The sequence below is a fragment of the Grammomys surdaster genome, unplaced genomic scaffold (genome assembly GCF_004785775.1).
Source record: "Grammomys surdaster isolate TR1022 unplaced genomic scaffold, NIH_TR_1.0 220, whole genome shotgun sequence".
Lineage (NCBI taxonomy): Eukaryota > Metazoa > Chordata > Mammalia > Rodentia > Muridae > Grammomys > Grammomys surdaster.
In genome coordinates, this window is record NW_021604665.1 from 5,268,563 (window position 1) to 5,286,930 (window position 18,368).

Genomic DNA, 18,368 nt, shown 5'->3' on the forward strand with positions numbered 1-18,368 from the left:
GTTTGGATTTACCTATGAGATGGACCTTTTGTGCATGCTTGTTGCAGATGATCAGAATTAGGTTAACTGACATGGAAAGACCTGCCCACAGTGGATGGTGCCATTCCCTAGGTTAAGATCCTGGATTGTATAGGAAAGGGGAAAAGAGTTAAAAATCAGGTACTTGCATTCATTATTTGTTGCTGCACCTTGACTGTGAACATGTCATTCATGTGTCAGTTCCCTCAAACTCCTCTTGCTATGACCTCCCCACTTGAAACTGTAAGCCAAAATAATCCCATTGTGTTACTTTTTAAAACACTTTTTAAATATTTTGAGATTTTAATATAATTGTATCAGTTCACCCTTTACTTTCCTCTCTCCAAACTGATCTATGTCCCCTACTCTTCTCTTTAAAATTCACGACTTTTTTCTTTCACTTTTATTGTTGTGTATATGTGAGTGTTCCTAAATATATAAATACAAACTTTTCAATCTACATAATGGCACTTGTATGTATATATCTTCAGGGCTGACCATATGATATTAGATAGACAATTAGTATGCTTTTCCCTGGGGAAGACTGTTTCTTCTGCTTTCTGCTTTAGATAGCCATGTTGGTGAGACTTTATTTTCATTGATATAGCTTCTGATACTCCTAGGAGATACAATCTCTCAACTAACTTCCTGTTCCTATGGCTCTTACAATCTTTGCCCCCCCTCTTCTGAAATTACCCCTGAGCCTTAGATGCAGGAGTTGTGTTGTAGATATATTAAGATGTAGTTAAGACTCCACAACTCTGCATTTTAATAAGTTATCATTTTATATGATGGTCTCTATTGGAAAGAGAAGTTTTCTGGATAAGAAAAAAGGACTACATTTATCGTTGGGGATAACAATAAATGTTTAGAATATAGTTAGGGATTTTGCTGGCTTAGTAAAGTGGTGATTACAGATTCTCCTCTACGTTCTATGACTTCATTAGACATGGGTAGTTGGCAAGGCAACCAGCTATTATAGTAGGCATAATTTCATGTATTAAGTGGATTTTAAGTCCAGTGAGAGAGCTATTGGTTACCACCAAGATATGAATGCCACTATTGTACCCTTAAGGTTATCATCCAATAATGATCACTATGATTCCAAGGTCTTTTGATGGGTAGGACTCTTGGCTATATCCCTTCTTTGAAAGTTTGGATAGTACATACTGATATAATGAAGGCTAGTCCTCAGGGAGTTGTTTTCAGAGCAGATCCTCTGTGCTCTGTGTCTGAACTGCATGATATATTCAGCAATAAGACTTACAATCCATGTCTGGGACAAGCAAGGACCTATAATATTTTGAGAGTCTCTTGGACAATCCTGACAAACAACTTGAAAGAGGACTTCACTTTTGGGTTGGAGATTTTTTTTTCTTTTTTGGCATTTTCATCTTCACTTGAAGTCTAAAAGTACAATGAACTCTGTCAGCTCACAGTACTGAGTCCTCACTTTGTGCCAGACCCCATGTGTTATATGTTCTATTTCCTATAATTCTCTCAAAGCTGTGTATATGGTGAACACTGCTTATGGAAGGGAAACCTGATAGCTTCTTCCAGAACATAGTAGAAATTCATCTGAGACCCCTCGTGGAGAGATGCTGGAAGCACTAGTCAGGAAGTGGGTCAGATGTACTATTATTAAGAATATTAAGAGTACCTACCCACTTCTCATGTTCAGCTCCTAAAAGAACACTACTGTTCAATCATACCAGGCTCATTCTTAAACTTTTTTCCAATACATATATGTCATTTTTAACCTTCTGTTTTTCAAATTCATTAATTTTTCTCAATGTCTTAGTTTGAAAATTTCATAAACCAATTACCTTGAATTTAATTATTCCCTCCATGTAAAATGTTTCTTTGGTACCCTTTCTTGCTCCTGTTTGACTCTTTCTTTCTAGCTAGCTTGTGGCTACAGAACTACAGAAGTATTCCCTAGGAGAACACTTATAACTTAATATGGGACTTGTACTTTGCTTTAATAGAAATCTTTTTTACTAGAGTCATCCATCCATCCATCCATCCATCCATCCATCCATCCATCCATTTATCTAGTAATTATTAGAAAGCATTGACTGTGTGCTGAGAATTTTTCCAAATTCTTGACACATAGTGTTAAAGGAAGAATTCCTTGTTTCCATGTAGCACATAATCTAAGAGGAAAGACAGACATTGACCTATGTGTGTTAAAGTGAATGGATAGAAACTGTACAATCTAAAAGAATAGCAGTGAGTCCCTAAAGAGGATGAATGGCAAGGAAACTAGAGGAGACTGGGTAGTTAGTAGACTTCTGTGGTAAGAGTTCTGAGGTGTACCATACAGATGCAGGTAGCATGGTGAGCACTACAGACAGAGAAACCAGCATGGGCAAAATCCATTGATTTCGATCAAAACCTTGAGAGAAAGCTATTATGGCTAAAAGCCAATGAACTGTGAGATTGTATGCAAGAACAGGTGGAAAGACAGATGGGGCCACACATTAAAGGGTGACATAAGAAGCAGGGCATCACTACTTCCTCATATGATTCTTAAACGGGAGATGTGTTAATCAAGACAACAAAGGAGGGAAATTTCTGCAGAGAGAAATTGGATAGTGAACCCACCAGGAGGTTTTGTGATTAAGGAGACAGCATAAAGGATTCTTTGCTGAGACAGAAATTCCTATGTAGTGTTTGACAACGGACTTCAAAACTTCAGCAATATTGTTTCATAGCATGCCAAAGCAAAGCACACGATAGCATCTTTTTTGACATCAGTAGCTTTGACACGTGTCATTGTCTCGGTGACTGCTATTGCCCACTTGTCTCACATGCTCTTCACTTATAACCCCTCACCCTGACACAAATAACTCTCACAGCCACTCCCAAATCAAACAGATCAAAGGACATTTGGATGGAATTTCCAGTCGCTGCTTTTCAAGTCCATCTTCCTATTTTAGGTAATATTTTAACTAGCAAGAAGCTTCTTTTTACAGAGAGTTGTCAGCACAAGGAGTCATCCAACATGGCAGCAAACTCCAGGGCCATGCCAGTTCATCTTCCCATTTCTTGTTTCCCTAATTAGTACATTTTCCTAATTAATACATTTCTTTTTTGTTTGTGTGTTTGTTTGCTTTTTATTGCTATTTATCAATTGTACAAACCAATGGGTTTCATTATGACATTTCATGTGTGTATAATGTACTTAGGTGGTCATCAGTCCCTTATCATATTCTCCTTTCCCTTCCCCATCCTCATTCCTCTACTTCTAAGACCTCCTTTACTTTCTTCTTTTTTTCTTAAATTATTATTGTTGTATTATGCATACATATAAATATATAAATATAACCTGCTGGGTCTATTCGATGTTGTTCCTGTGCATATGTATTTAGGACTGACCACTTAGTATTGGGAGCTTGTCCCTGGAGAAGACTGATATTCTCTCTCTCTCTCTCTCTCTCTCTCTCTCTCTATCTCTCTCTCTCTATCTATCTATCTATCTCTATCTCTATCTCCCTCTCTGTCTCTTTCCTCTCTCCATCTTTCTTTGTTTCTCTCTTTCTCTCTGTGTAGTCACTAATTGCCTATATCTTTTTCTTTTAAGATTTCTCTATCCCTACTGGTATGTCAGCTGGCACAGACACTATAAAGGTTCTGTTTAGAAAACAATATTGCTGAGATTTTCTGGATGCAGCTTCCTTGTCCTATATAGATAACATGGTCTCTCACCAGACATTCTGGTCATATGGCTCTTAAATCTTTCCATCTTTCCTTTGTCAATGTCCCCTGAGCCTTACCTGTAGGAGTTGTATCCTACACAAATCAACTGGGGCTGGACATCCGCAGTTATTTAGTGTCTGCATTTTGACAAGTTGTGGCTTTCTGTAACAGTCATTTCTATGTGCATTGACAACACCATAGTCTCTGTATCTACACACCTCCCTCAAACCTCCATAAAACATTTTTCATCAGATGCTATGACACAGCTCCTCAACTGGTGGGTGAAATTCAGAAAAGTGTGCACATTAACAGGGAAATGGTGGAAAAGCCATAACTTCTCCCATTTAAACTCATCAAACATCATGTGTTTGAGAAATGACATAAGAAAACACTTTGTATACTATAGGAATTCTCCACTATCCTTAGCATTGCTTACAGGAAATTTGTAGTAATAACTCCAGGAGCTGATAGTTATTAAGCAAAGAATATGTGAGTTACTCACTGACAAAATTACTAACAGTATAACATTAATATTTTCAGGAATGCATGAGATGCATACTCTGTGTGTAAGATATATTGCATGTGCTTTTATTTGTACCTATTCATGTGTGTGAGCACATACAAATGCAGGCTACAATATGTGTGGAGCTCACAGGTCAGTCCTCCCATTCTGTCCATGTTTTTTGACATTGTTTACTGAATATAATCAGTGTATGGCTCTCTTGGGGGGTGGCGGTTGTTGCTCCTGAATCTGCCTCTGCCTCTCATCCCATTTCACAATGGAAGTACTGGGATTGCAGATGTGTGCTGCTGTACTCAACTTTGTATGGGTTCTGGAGATGCAAACTCAGGTCCTCACACTTGCAAGGCAAGTAGTTTACACACAGGCCCCTAGCCTCTTTTTCATATTCTTATTACCTTCATCTTCCTGATGATAAAACTGAGTACAAAATGAGAAGGAACTTTCCCAAGATGACAAACCCACTATATGGTAGAACCAGGCCTTAACCTCAGCAATTGGAACGTAACACCCACATAGGATAAGAAGGTTGCATTTATTCCCATAGAGACAAATGGGAACTTTTAGTGCCACATGAGAAGCCTGCAACCTAAAGCACAGAGGCCTGGATATTCTATTCTAGAATAGCACTCTGTGCATGATATTCACTTGGAACCATGTCCTTCTCACCTGTAATCAGGGAATAAAACAATGTTGCATTAGTAAATCAATGAAAATATTATCTTAGTTGGGGTTACAATTGCTGTGATGAAACACCATGAGCAAAGCAACTTGTGGAGGAAAGGATGTATTTCATTCACAGTTCCATCTAACAGTTCAGCATCAAAAGCAGTGAGGGCCGGAACTCAAGCAGGGCAGGAAGCTAACGGCAGGAGTTGATGCAGAGGCCGTAGAGGGGTGCTGTTTACTGACTTGCTTCTCATGGCTTGCTCATTCTGTTCTCTTATAGAACCCAGGACCACCAGCCACAATGGGAAGGACTCTCTCCCATAAATCAATAATTAAGAAAATGTACCACAGGTTTGCCCATTCTTGTGGAGGCATTTTATCCTCCTATACATTTAGCATGTGTAAGACCCTGAAAACCATCCCCAGCACCATGAATAAAAAAAAAATCACGGAGATTTTTGACAAGTGTGGTACAGCATATCTGCCACAGTAATTGGGAGGCTGAAAGAGTGGGACCAGGAGTCTAAGGTCAACCTGAACTACATAGTGAGACCTTGTCATGAAATTTCAGAAAATAAAAAACTAAAAGATAAATATGTCCTCTGCTAGCCATTGTCTTATTGAAAACAACAGAAGATGGTTGAAACATTTTCTTAGCTAATACAAGGAACTACATGCACTTAGATTCAACCAAAGGACCTAAGCAGACCCCAGACTTTACCGTCTTTTTATACTATGCTGAAGAACTTCATGTAATACATGCCCTTCTTTGTCCTCATATGCTTTAAAAATCCATTTTAATGCAAACAAAAAATACCTTGATTTTTAACCAATACAGAGCATAAAACTCTGAACTGACAGAATAATTTCAGTCAGTTTGGGTCCATGTTCTGACATCTAACCAACAGCTATATTTCAATTCTATTGACAAAATATCAAAGCAATAATCCTGGGAAAGGAAGCACCTCCCAGAGAACATTCTAGCAACTGAGCTGCCTGACTGTGAACCCTGACTTGTACATACCCACAAAGTCTAGGGTAAGAGTCCAAGGTTCCTGAGCTGGAACAATGATTTAGACGGTAGAGTATTGTCTGTGCAAGTAAGAACATTTGAGGTTGATCCCCCCCCCAGCCCATATTAAAAACTAAGTATGATGACATGTGCTTGTAAGCCCAGCATTGGAAAGGCAGACATGCACAGGGTTCTGAGGCCCAATTGATAGGCAACCTAGCCAAATGGGCATGCTCCATGCCAAATGAAGAGACCCTCTTCAAAAAACACAAAGAAACAAATAAATGGTGAATGGCACCCGAGGGACAACACCTGTGATTCTCATTTCTTCTAATGCTTGCTATTATGCATGTACATGAATACACAGAGACAGAGAGAGAGAGAGAGAGAGAGAGAGAGAGAGAGAGAGAGAGACAGGGAGACAGAGAAAGAGAAAGAGAGATAGAGAGAGAGAGACAGACAGACAGACAGAGACAGACAGAGAGACAGAGACAGAGAGAGAGACAGAGAGAGAGACAGAGACAGGGAGACAGAGAGAGAGACAGAGAGACAGAGACAGAGAGAGACAGAGAGACAGAGACAGAGAGAGAGACAGACAGACAGAGAGAGAGAGACAGGGAGACAGAGACAGGGAGACAGAGAGAGAGAGACAGAGAGACAGAGACAGAGAGAGACAGAGACACAGAGAGACACAGAGAGGCAGAGACAGAGAGAGACAGAGAGACAGAGACAGGGAGACAGAGAAAGAGAGACAGAGAGACAGACAGAGACACAGACAGAGAGACAGACAGAGACACAGACAGAGACACAGAGAGACAGAGAGACAGAGACACAGAGAGGCAGAGACAGAGAGACAGAAAGACAGAGGGAGAGGGACAGAGACTATTCCAAAGGTCCTGTGAAAACTCTTTTGGTGTTGGGTCAGAGATCACTATGGTAAGGAGGGAGCTGAGGTCTGGGGTAATGTCTTAACCAGGCAGAGAAAGCGCATCCCACTTTGGGAACTGAGGTGCACGTTGACTCTCTACACATTAGAATCCCCTCAGGAGCGTCCTTAAATCATCCCTGTCTTCTTCTCACACCTAGGTATTCTTTGTTTATAATCACTATCCCACACTGGCATATGGTCCTCACCCGTAGAGCTAGGTTTCTAAAGAGTGCCTTTTTTATGAGGATTAATTGGGCCAACATGGGGTCTGAACACTTTTAAATACTTTTCGATGGCACTAACAGGAAATAACTGAAGGTGCAGAGAGCTGGGGAAAATAGAAACGTGGCTGGGCCCTCATCCTTTCTAGAAGCAGAATTACCTTATTTTTTTAAAGTTTCCATCTGTAAATATTTCACAAAACATTAAAAGTAATATAAAAGAACGCTTCCCCTGGCCTGGTGGCCCATGCCTTCAATCCCAGCACAAGGGGGCCGAAACAGGTGAACCTCTGAGTTTGAGGCCAGCCTGACCTGCATGGTAAGACCTGCAGGCCAGTGAGAGATGTACATTAAAACTTTGTGTGAAAACTACAGTATTTTCAGAATATAGGATAAATAATAAATCCAGCTTCAGCCCGAATCGTCTCATTTCTAAACTGGGAGTAATAATACTGCCTGTGCAATGTGATCAGGGTAAGGATTAAATAACAACACATATGGTAGTTGACAAATTCCTGCCCTGTGCTTCACAGATGTAGCTGTTGTCCTTACCCTAGATGAAGGTGACAGCAGAATCAGGACAGAAGGACAAGAATCACAGAGCCCATTCCAAGGACACAAATCAGTTTGGCTGGAGCCTAGGGGAGTAATAGAGAAAAAATTTACAAAGGCATGTTGGGACCAAATTGCTTTCTTGAGCTCCAGGCTCATACTTAAATTTCAGCAAATGTTCATTAATTGGTCATCTAATAACACGGTCCCCAAGCAGGTGAGGCAAGCCAGATGTGTATTATACAAAACTGAATTAAATGAGTGGACTACTCAGAGTTTATTCCAAAATTTGGGCTCTGAAATAAATTCAACCCAAATGTGGAACCGACAGATGTCTATGTGAAAACGTGAAATTAAATCATCAAAGAGCTTTAAAACTGAGAGAGTAAACAGTGGTATCACTAAGTCTTGGTACTCAGTGGCACAGGGATGCCTCTCTGGGATGCCTTGCATCCTCTTGGTAGATAGAGTCAGCTTCTAGTTTGTTGTCAGGGTCTCTGCAAACTTTATTAGGAAACCACACGTGATGTTACAAATTGTACTTCTTCCTTTCATTCTTCTTTCAAAAATACTTCAAATAGATTAGAAATCCCTTACAAAGTAAAAAGAAATCCATTCTAGATAAGTAAGAAACCAAGGTGCAGAGGAACAGGAGCCCTGATCTCTGCTGGAAGTCTGAGGGAAGCTAACACACCTAGAGGAGGCTGTAGGAGCCTGTGTAAACCTACAGCACGCAGATTCCATGCTAAAGCCTGCCAATAGGCAGGGGTGAGTGGAAAATAAGAGTTATTGCAACAGTGAGAGCATTCCACGATTAACCAAGACAGCTGATAGAGAAAGGAACAGCTGTTCCTGGCAGAGTACTAGACAAAACTATAGTTCTGGGTTTGAGAAAAGAGCATGCTGAACGTATCAGTTAGATTTCAAGTTGCTATGACAAAAACAACTTAGGAATAATAAAGATATGAGGATACAGTTACTTATGGCAGGTAAACCATGGTGGCTGTGGAGTTTGAGGCGGCTGGTCCCACTGCACCCAGAGTCAGGAGGCTCAGGGAGAAACAAGCCCTATAGCTGAGTTCATGTTTTCTTTTTTATTCAGTTTGGGATGGTACCCATGGCAGAATACCATCTGCACTCAGGCTACATCTTCCTACTTTTATTAGCACAATCTAGAAACTCTCTCTGAGACAACCCAAGAGGTTTGTCTCCAGGGTGATTCTAGATCCAGTCATTCTGACAATTAGTATTAACCATCACACCCTGTGAACAGCGTTACTCTCATCACTGCCCAGGACTCTAGTGCAATGCATCTTCCTAAAGCATGCCCAAAGTGACCACTTAGATTGTCCGTTACTTTCCCAAATCACTACCTGGTACGAACCACACCTCTAATGCCTGAGGCTGTGGTGGACATTTCCCATCTCGACCAGTCCACATTTCATTGCTGAAAAGTCCTACCTCATTTCAAAAGACATTAAAAATAAGACAGATTTTTTTGAGTTGTTGTTGTGGTGATGATGTGGTGTGTGTAGTGTGTGTGTGTGTGTGTGTGTGTGTGTGTGTGTGTGTGTGTGTGTATGTGTTGCTCTCTATTATGAAGTGAGAGCATTCTACTCTGGGCAGCACTGTTTGTCTTTTCTACAGCTTTCCTTTCCAGCCACCAACATCTATATCAACTCTTCTCCCATACAGAACATAGTCTCCATGTCCTTACAAAGAGGCAACCCAAAAGCTTAGTGTTTAGTTGCTCAAAAGCTCCCTGTCTAAGATGTCCAGGGTTAAGAGTCAGATGTAGAGTGAGACTTCCTCGTAACTGGGATGCCTTAATAACTGAAGCCTGGGGGTATGTTCTTACCCAATCCCCACACATCAAATTCATATGAGCAGAAAAGGATAATTACAATGAAAAAAATCAAACACATGAAAGACCACCTTCAGAGGGAGAAGAAAGGGAAAGACTGCCATTCTCTAAGGATTTGTAATCCTACCCAGTGGTCATTGCGCTGTTACCCACCCTGGTTGCTGAAAGGCATGCTCTGGGCTGTCATGCCTCTATGATACTAATTCTGCCTTTTGGTGGTTTTCTCATCCTTATCTTTCTGTGACATTTGTTATTTGCATTTACATAATATTATTGCCTGATAACAGTCAAGTGACTTTACCTAGTCTGGGGAAGTCTGGGAAATTGAGTCTTTGGCTGTGCTTTCCATGACAACAGTAGATCATGGAAGAGAGTGCATCTGTGGGGCAGAGGTGACTATTGTACTGTAGCTTCTCAAGAATATTTTCAGGAATATGTACATGCAAATAAAAAGCCAGGACTCTTAGCTCTTCCATTAACTTGATGGCTGAGTTTGTTAACGGCGCATATATATATATATATATATATATATATATATATATATATATATATATATATTTAGTTCTTGTTATAACCCAAGGATACTATACCCAAGACTTGCAGAGCTGAACCTCTGAGGCATTTCATAAATTTTAAGCCATATACTTGGAGAGTCACTAGCTGACTTAACATCTGTATCTGACTGTAACATCTGCTTAACAGGTTTCATAGTGCCTTTTCTATTTATGCCATTTTAGTGTTGCATTTTTGAGAATATTAAATGTTTCAATCCAGTTGGGGGGAAATCTTCTGATCCTGAACTCTGTGATCCAGACATGCACAGCTATGAAGCTGTGCATCCTTCTAGAAGTTAGCACTGAGGAAAGATTTCCTTTGTGAGGCAACTGTCTCAGTCAATAAATGAACAAGTGCTCCATGCCACGAAGTAAGAGCAAACTATTTTCTCTGAGGAATTCTTCATGGATACTTTATATAGAGAAAATGCATACATGCTGATGCTCTTATATTCATTGAAACTAATACTAGCCACAGTAGCATCTGAAATGGGATCTTTCTGTCAATTGAGTAAAAGCAAGTTCTTCTCTGTTTGGATCATACTCATGGTCCCTTGACCCAACAGAATGACCTTCAAAATTTTATGCATCATGATTTCCTAGAAAGTTTTTTAAAACATACCTCATACAGGAATTGGGAAGCTATACCCGAGATTGCAAGAGAAAAGAAACCCCTGGCATCTATAACTCTTTGGTACTCCTACCAGCAAACCACACAAACATGAAATACATGCAGACAGTTCAAGTACCCCATGGGAAATTCAGTGACCTTCAGTGAAGTAAGCAGTGGGAACACCTTTTAGGCAGGTCCCTATATATACACACTCAATTGTTCTACTGATTGTTTTTACATAAAGTTTTATTATTATCCAGCTACACTCATTCATTAATTCATTTTCTATGACTTCTTTTGCACTAAATCACACACACATACAAACACACACACAAACAAACAAACAAACAAACAAATAGTTAAAGTGAAGGTCATAAGCCTGGAAGGCCAAAAATGTTTGCTTCTGTAGAAAAATGTTTATAGAAAAATTCTGGCCAGACAAAAGAAATGTGGGTGAAAAGAAAAAAAGGCCCAGCCTCTCTCCTCTCCTCTGACACTCCTGTATAGGTCCTTTATTGTCTTGAATTGGGGATCCTCTACAAACCCATAAGGGGCACATTTAATTATAAAGACAAATCATTTATATATGCCTGTCACTAAAGTCTGAAAATGAAAGGGGATTGAATTACACACTTCAGTACCCTATGTCTACGATACAGATAGAAAACTTATGTCCAAAACAGAATCACACAGTCAGCTTTCATGGCAACCCAATTCCTCCTGGGAAAGAAACAGTGGCTAACCTCTCCCTCTGAGGTGGCAGAGGCACTCTCCATCAGTGTGATGAATGGTTCACTGTCATGTCCTGTTAATTAGACACACATGCTCATTTGCATCTGAAGTACAATAAGTAGAATCATGTGTCTGTTACACAGAACCCAATAATCTGAATACAATTGTTCCTTAATGAGGTTGTCTGGAGTGGAATGAAGCAGTCAGCAGGGAGAGCTCCATATCACTCTGGTGGCTTTTTAGCTTTGTAACAAAGATTTAGCACAGGGGCATCAATGATTTGTCTGCAGCATTCTGTGTCTGTGTGACAGCAAAGGTTGAAGAATCAGATTTTCTCTCATGTGCTGCATCATTTTCTGTCGCTAGAAGAAATGTTAAAAGGATGTGTATGGCACTAGGATGGTACAACATAGTTAAAAGGTGATTCAAAGCAAGGTAACCAGTTGGATGATTGTGTTAATTGCAGCATTTACTTTCCTCAGCTCCAACATTGATTACAGCACAGTTGTGAGATTAGTGGGTACCATTCTGCTCTATGGTAAGAGACTCTGATATTTTGAGTGTTAAAGAACTTGCTGAAGACCATTCTACCAGGTGATTGACAACATGAGGTAAAACACCGGAAGGTGACTGCTTCCCTCTGCCCACTGTCAGTCAAGTCCCTCTCCCATAATTTGTAGACATGTCACTAGTTCCAGCCTTTTGTAAAAAAAAATACACGTGCCCCCTTAGCTATAAACACTGCTTCTAACACTCTAATTTATGTATGACAATTGATGAGCCAAACGTTTGTTTCAGAAATGTAGACAAGATGTAGACAAATATAGACAATGGCTGCAAAGTTTTAAAAGATTTGCCAAGTTTCCATAGAGGAGTATAACTTAGAATCATAGAGAAGTATTCCCAGGCCCATGAATTGAATAATGCCAATAATTTACTCTTCGATAATTTCTACCACTTAGCTGACTCTAGGCATTTGTTAATGGTTGTAATGCTGTGTGGTGTAGATTCTGCCTTAGAATGATAAGCACTGCAGGTAATAATCACAAGAATGGGCGTAGACAACATGACTTGCCAGCTAGAACTCTACACACTTTAAGTATATTGACTTGGTCCATCCCATAACCATCTTTTAAGCCAAAGGGGAGAGCAAAGGTCCTGGATTAAATGTCTAACCCAATGTACCATGTCATGTTACTAAGAAGTACCACAGAATGATGAACCAGGAGAGCCTTTGCTAAATGTGGCAGGGGTGAGACACTCTTCAATGGAGAGCAGAGGGTGCATAGTAGACATCTCCACTACTGTATGGGTCTCCTGGGGGAGGAAATCAAATAAGGAGCAAGTCTCCAAGCTTCTTCATCTGCTTTGTGTCTTAAAGCCCAAATCAAGTAACATAAGGCCCCAAATTCCTTCCCAGGACCATTCTTCTTAAAGGTTCAAGGAGTACACAGGACAACTAAGACAATATTGAAATCCAGTTCTCAAAACATTTAAGATATTTATTTGTAAGTGTGATCAATATATGCCATCTTCACGAAGTAACTAGCTAATTCTACCCTTGAGTCTCACAGCAGTGGTAGCTTATAAATAATGAAGAACATCAACAATAATTCAGTGAATCCACCTGGTTTGTGGGATTCTATGAAAACATCTGTGGTTTCTGCATGGGCTAACTATAGCTACCATGGAATCTGGTGTTTTGAGGCTGTCTAACATAATCTGAAGGAGGGTGCTAAGTTAGAGTTGGCAGCTAATGAAAAGAAATGCATTATATTTTACCTGCAAAAGAACTAGAGCACACTAAACATGGCTTCTATGTTGCCAAAGGAAAGTTAGGTAGTGAAGTAAAAATAGAAGTCACAGCAGCTTTGTATTTACATAGCCTGAATGAAACCACCCAGGATAATCTGCAAGCTCTTCTTCGTCCTTAGAGAACTTGAAGATGATTAGGTAAATAGTCACATGTCATGAGACAAGATACCTGCTACTTCACTTTAATCAAGATGTTTAAAGCACACTCTTGTTTCTCAGCTGCTCAATGTGTGTCCACTCTAGAATGTCTTTCATGCTAGGGTACAAACACAAGAAAGATAGACCTTTACTTGCAAGGAAGTCAAATTTACTATGAGAAAACAACAGTCCATCTCCATTATTAAAGAAAGAACAGAAATGGCGAGAGGGAAGAGTGAGTTCTTGTAGGGGATGAACCACAAAGCCACAAGATAGTTAGGAAAGAAAGAGGTATTGATGTTCCAACTATAAGAATATTATAAAGATAATACAGAAGTAAGCTGTGGGCTTAGGCATATATGAAATGGCACTCCATTTTTCCTAGAAGACCAAGTGCTAGAGAAGAATCAGAGGTGATTATTTTGTTTCATTATGACAATAGAAGGGAGATGGAGTGGACAGAATCTGAAATATCTCACCATTCATGTCTAGAATATTGAACAATATTTTGTGGGAGAGAGACACATGTTTTTGAATACAGCCTTTAGATGTTTATCATTTATATTTTATAATAGAATCAAAAATTGAACTTGTGGAAAAAATCTTGCTTACATGTATATTTGGCAACAATATTAAATCTCAATTACTCTTCTCATATCTAAGTCATCAGGAGATTTCTCCCCCTCTAGGAAAACTAATAACTGAATCTTTATGAAAGAGGCCATCCACTGGCTATAGCTAAGTAATGATGTCTGATTTCGTACATAGTTTCCTAGAGACCAGGATTCTTTTATTTTCTATTTCTTTACCAACACAGAGCCCCACTGTTATAACCATTTATTATCAGAGTTATAGAACATTTTTGGTATAGTATATAACTATTCTTAGTACACAAAATTAGGCCAAAGGTGGGAAAATGAAATCCCAAAAGTTCTACGTGTTTTTAGAAAAATAGAAAACACCATATTTACTTTCTTGCTGATAAGAACTCTATCTACTCATGTTTCTTTTGCATTGAGGCTAAGAGAGTCAGGAGGTGTCCCCTGCTTCCTAGTTTGTTCTTGGAGGCTGCTACCATGGGGATTAAGGAAGAAAAGACAGATTTGTAGTGAGGAAGATGCTGCCCTTTGGGAGAGCATGTGAAACTGGAAGTAAACTCAGGATAATTGTAGTTATCAATGTTAAACAGAAAGTTAAGGATGTGGATCTCAAACCACCAGACATGTTTGGGTTAAAGGTTTGGGATTAAGTTGGTAGGTAAGGTCTTGGAAATGAATCCCATCTCTCACCGGGCATGAGGTTTATAAACTCTCATAGGCAGATGCCTAGACAGCAGCACACTAATCCAAGAAAATGGAACTGAAAAAAAAAAGAGTAACCAAATAAGAGTGAAGTGAATCCAGACATGTAGGTAGTGTAAAAGACAAATAAGTGGATTTCTAAGAAGATCAAGTGTGGTTAAGTGATGGAGAATGTGAGGCTCACTATTTGGAAGTTTGAATTCCCTCGTTGGCATTGATTACTTTCAATGGAGCTGTAGGACAATGCCAGAAAATAATAATGATCATGTAACCCTTCCAATATTCTAGGCACAATCCTAAGCCCTATATATTTTAGCTCCTTTAAAAAACCAGTCTGGTTGCAGACCAGTGTGGTCAGTCCTGTCTGCATCTGTCCCAACCCCTAAACTTAGTGTCAGTTGCATACCCTGTGTGCCAGTCCAGTCTGGCCAGCTTGACCTACTTTAGTCCACTTGCATCACATCCAACCACGAGCCTTTGTATGGAGCATTCATCCTGTGCCCAGATCCAATTTGAAAAGTGTAACTCTCACCCCTCAACATAGAAGCCTCTTTCTGTAGCAGACAGGGACCATTCCAGGAAACCACAGCTGTTCATACTGCTGAGAACAACTGACTATGGGGTTCCCAGCCCCAGTAGATACATTTACAGTCCAAATCCAGAGCCTACGGGTAAAGCTCAGGTATCATCAAGGAAGAAAGAACAGAAAGATTATAAGAGCACAGAAGACAAAATGAAGACTTACAAATAATCATTGGCTACTGAAAAAAAAGAGGGTTAGTCTTTTGGTTGTCCAGTCTCAAGTTGTCAACCCTAAAGACATATGCAGATATACACATATGAACAATAGCATATATATATATATATATATATATATATATATATATATATATAAAGTAAACTCAGTTACAGAGGACCCAAGTACTTTAATGCATGTATTGTATTCCTATACATACAGGAAAAACACTCATACACATAAAATAAATAAAAAACAAATATTTAAAAACTTTGCAGATATAATAGGACCACTGGTGGCCTAAGCTTAGGAATAATATGTTTTATGGTAATAAGACAGGCTCAGTGGAATTTTACTAATCAAGATTTTCTTAGACATACATAGTGTTAACAGAGAAGGCATCTGAGTGATAGGTGATCTGGTGGTTCCTTCCCAGAATGCACAAGAGGACGTATGAGTGAGATGAAGGGGCCAGGAATGATGAAGGTCTGAAGGTCCTCGAGGGATGTAAGGATATTGCCAGAAGCCTTTTAACTTTAAGGTGTGCAGTTACCTCTTTTTATCTACTGTTAATGAAGCATGACGCCTTCTCTAGTCCTTTCTCAACCATAAAAGGCATTTTAAACTTGAAACTCTTATTTAGCCCCCAAACATACCTACTTAACACCAAGAAAGTGTCCCACAGTTTATGTTGAGCAGATCCATGAATGCTGTGCCAGGACCAAAACTTGGGGTCAGCATGTTGTGGTCAAAGAGGACCTTTTTGTCTTGCATCAGGGAGACATTCCCAGGCATGTGTGAAATTGATTGTAAGTCACTCGTGTTGTTTTCTGGGTATTAGACATGCTCATTTAACATATTTAATGTGTTTCTGACATTTACAAAGTGTCTAGCAAGCTTCGGACAATCATTATTTGAAGCATTTTATTGAAAGTACCCCTGAGTAGTTCCTAAACACTGCATTCTGTTTCAATCGATGCTGAGTATCCCTGAAGAGGGAATTGTAAATGTTGAATACTGTAGCTGTCAATCATGAGCTCACATATTCCTTGTTTGAATGATGATATATTTTCATCTGAAACAGTACACATATCTGGCTGTTCGTTTTTTACCTCTGGCTGCTATGGCAATGCTTTATTTCACTAAGACTGGGAGAGAAATGGATTAATCTCTCGAGACAAGAGCATTTGCTGACCTTGAGCACCAGCAGACTCAAGGCTTTTGAGTTCTTTGAAGAATGATGGGGTTTGAGTGGGTCAGATGTAGTGTCCCAAACACTCTGTCTTGACAAAGGAGCCATTGCAGAGTCCTTTGCCCTTCTGCAATTTGTGCTGGGGATTGACAGGCTCTACATTAGGATGGGAGAATGTGTGCAATCTGAAAATGCAGCATGTTTCAGAAATGACAGGAAGGGTGCACATTAGAAAGGCAACTCCTCTTGGTGCCACACAGTCGCTCTCTTTCTCTGATCAAAATGCAAACTGTAGCTCTGTTCTTGGCAACTCCAGCGCCTTCCATATCCACAGGAGAAGGATGAGCCTGAACCAGCAGGTGAGTGGGGTGTGGAGTGGCAACAGACATGGTAGGTGCAGAATGCAAAGATGAATCTCATGGTCGCTAACTCCATTTGATCGAGTGTTTGTGAAGAATGTCAATTCCATCTAATGAGGAAATATGCAACAAAGCCATTTGGCAATGGGCAACAGACTTTGTGTAAGCATCTGGCATAGGAATAATTTGACAAACAGCAATATGCCAAGTTTGTGCTAGATAATTTTTAAGGAACTATTTGTCAGGCATTATACTCATTATTCCTGGGATATTGATCACCAATATCATAATTCAAATGACAGTTAACTGCAAGGGCACCATTCCCCACAGACCTCCATGTAATTACTCTGTGTTGATGGAAACACAAGTGGCTTTCTATGACCTCTTGCATTGGCACCCTGGAACTTAGTCCTTGGGACCTGCTTGGTAAAGAACGTCTTAATTAGAAGGACTGAAATGAGAAATGAATTCTTCACACATTGCTTGGAAGGAGAGCCATTGACTGGCATTCTCCACCAATAGGACTCCACTGTAAATGCAAAATGGCAGCTGTGGTGTTAAAGGAACAGTCAGTAACTTCAAAACATGTGACATCTGTCAGCTAGTCAGCTGACTAGTCAGCTGCAGAATTCAACAAGAATAGGGGCAGCTCTGTAAAGTTGTCCCACTCTATCTGTAAGAAACAGAACCAATAGATGTCAGCTCTGTCTTTAAACATTGCCTGTTCTACCCATATATGCACTGTCTGTACTGTCACCTGGTTCTAAGCACCTTGAGCCCTCTCTTCACCCACCCCTCAGTTGTTCCCAGTGGTCTTAATGTCTTTCTTGCTGTCTTTGAACTCAAGGTCAGCTATTTCAAACATCCTTATTGCTGAGCCTTGATCTCCAAAGCCAGCGGCTATGTCCATTCACTGTGTTTCGTTGTTGAAGCCCAACCACAGGTTAATAGAGACATTGAAATCCTTTTCTGAGCTTCTGAAAGGACTTAAGGATCTTGAGCAGTTTGGGTCCTTTTATCCATCCTTACCTGTGCTCAGTGACAGTGTTTTGTTATTGTTGATGCCAGTCCATAGCAACTGCTATTTCAGATTGCTGCTTTGCTTCTTACTTCCTGTGACTACCGCTGTGTACAACTTCAGTAGAGTTTGTAAGCGACTGCTAAGATCTTATCCACAAAGCTGAGAAAGAAGGATTGAGAATTCAAGAAGTCAAAGCTAGCCTAGGTAGGCTACCTGGTGAGACCCCTGTGTGAAAATGAGAGTGGGGGAGGGGGAGGGAGGGGACAGACGGGGCAGTGCCAGTAACAGAAAGAGACAGAGATGAAGAAAGAGGAGACAGAGAGAGGGAAGGGAAAACACACACACACACACACACACAGAGAGAAAGAGAGAGAGAGAGAGAGAGAGAGAGAGAGAGAGAGAGAGAGAGAGAGAGAGAGAG

At 40.1% G+C, this 18,368-nt stretch overlaps 1 protein-coding gene across 1 annotated transcript in view; it reads left to right on the top strand.

The window, feature by feature from the left end:
- Positions 1–18,368, top strand: part of Tafa1 (TAFA chemokine like family member 1) — a 125,815-nt gene that overhangs the window by 16,485 nt on the left and 90,962 nt on the right. The window lies entirely within an intron of this gene.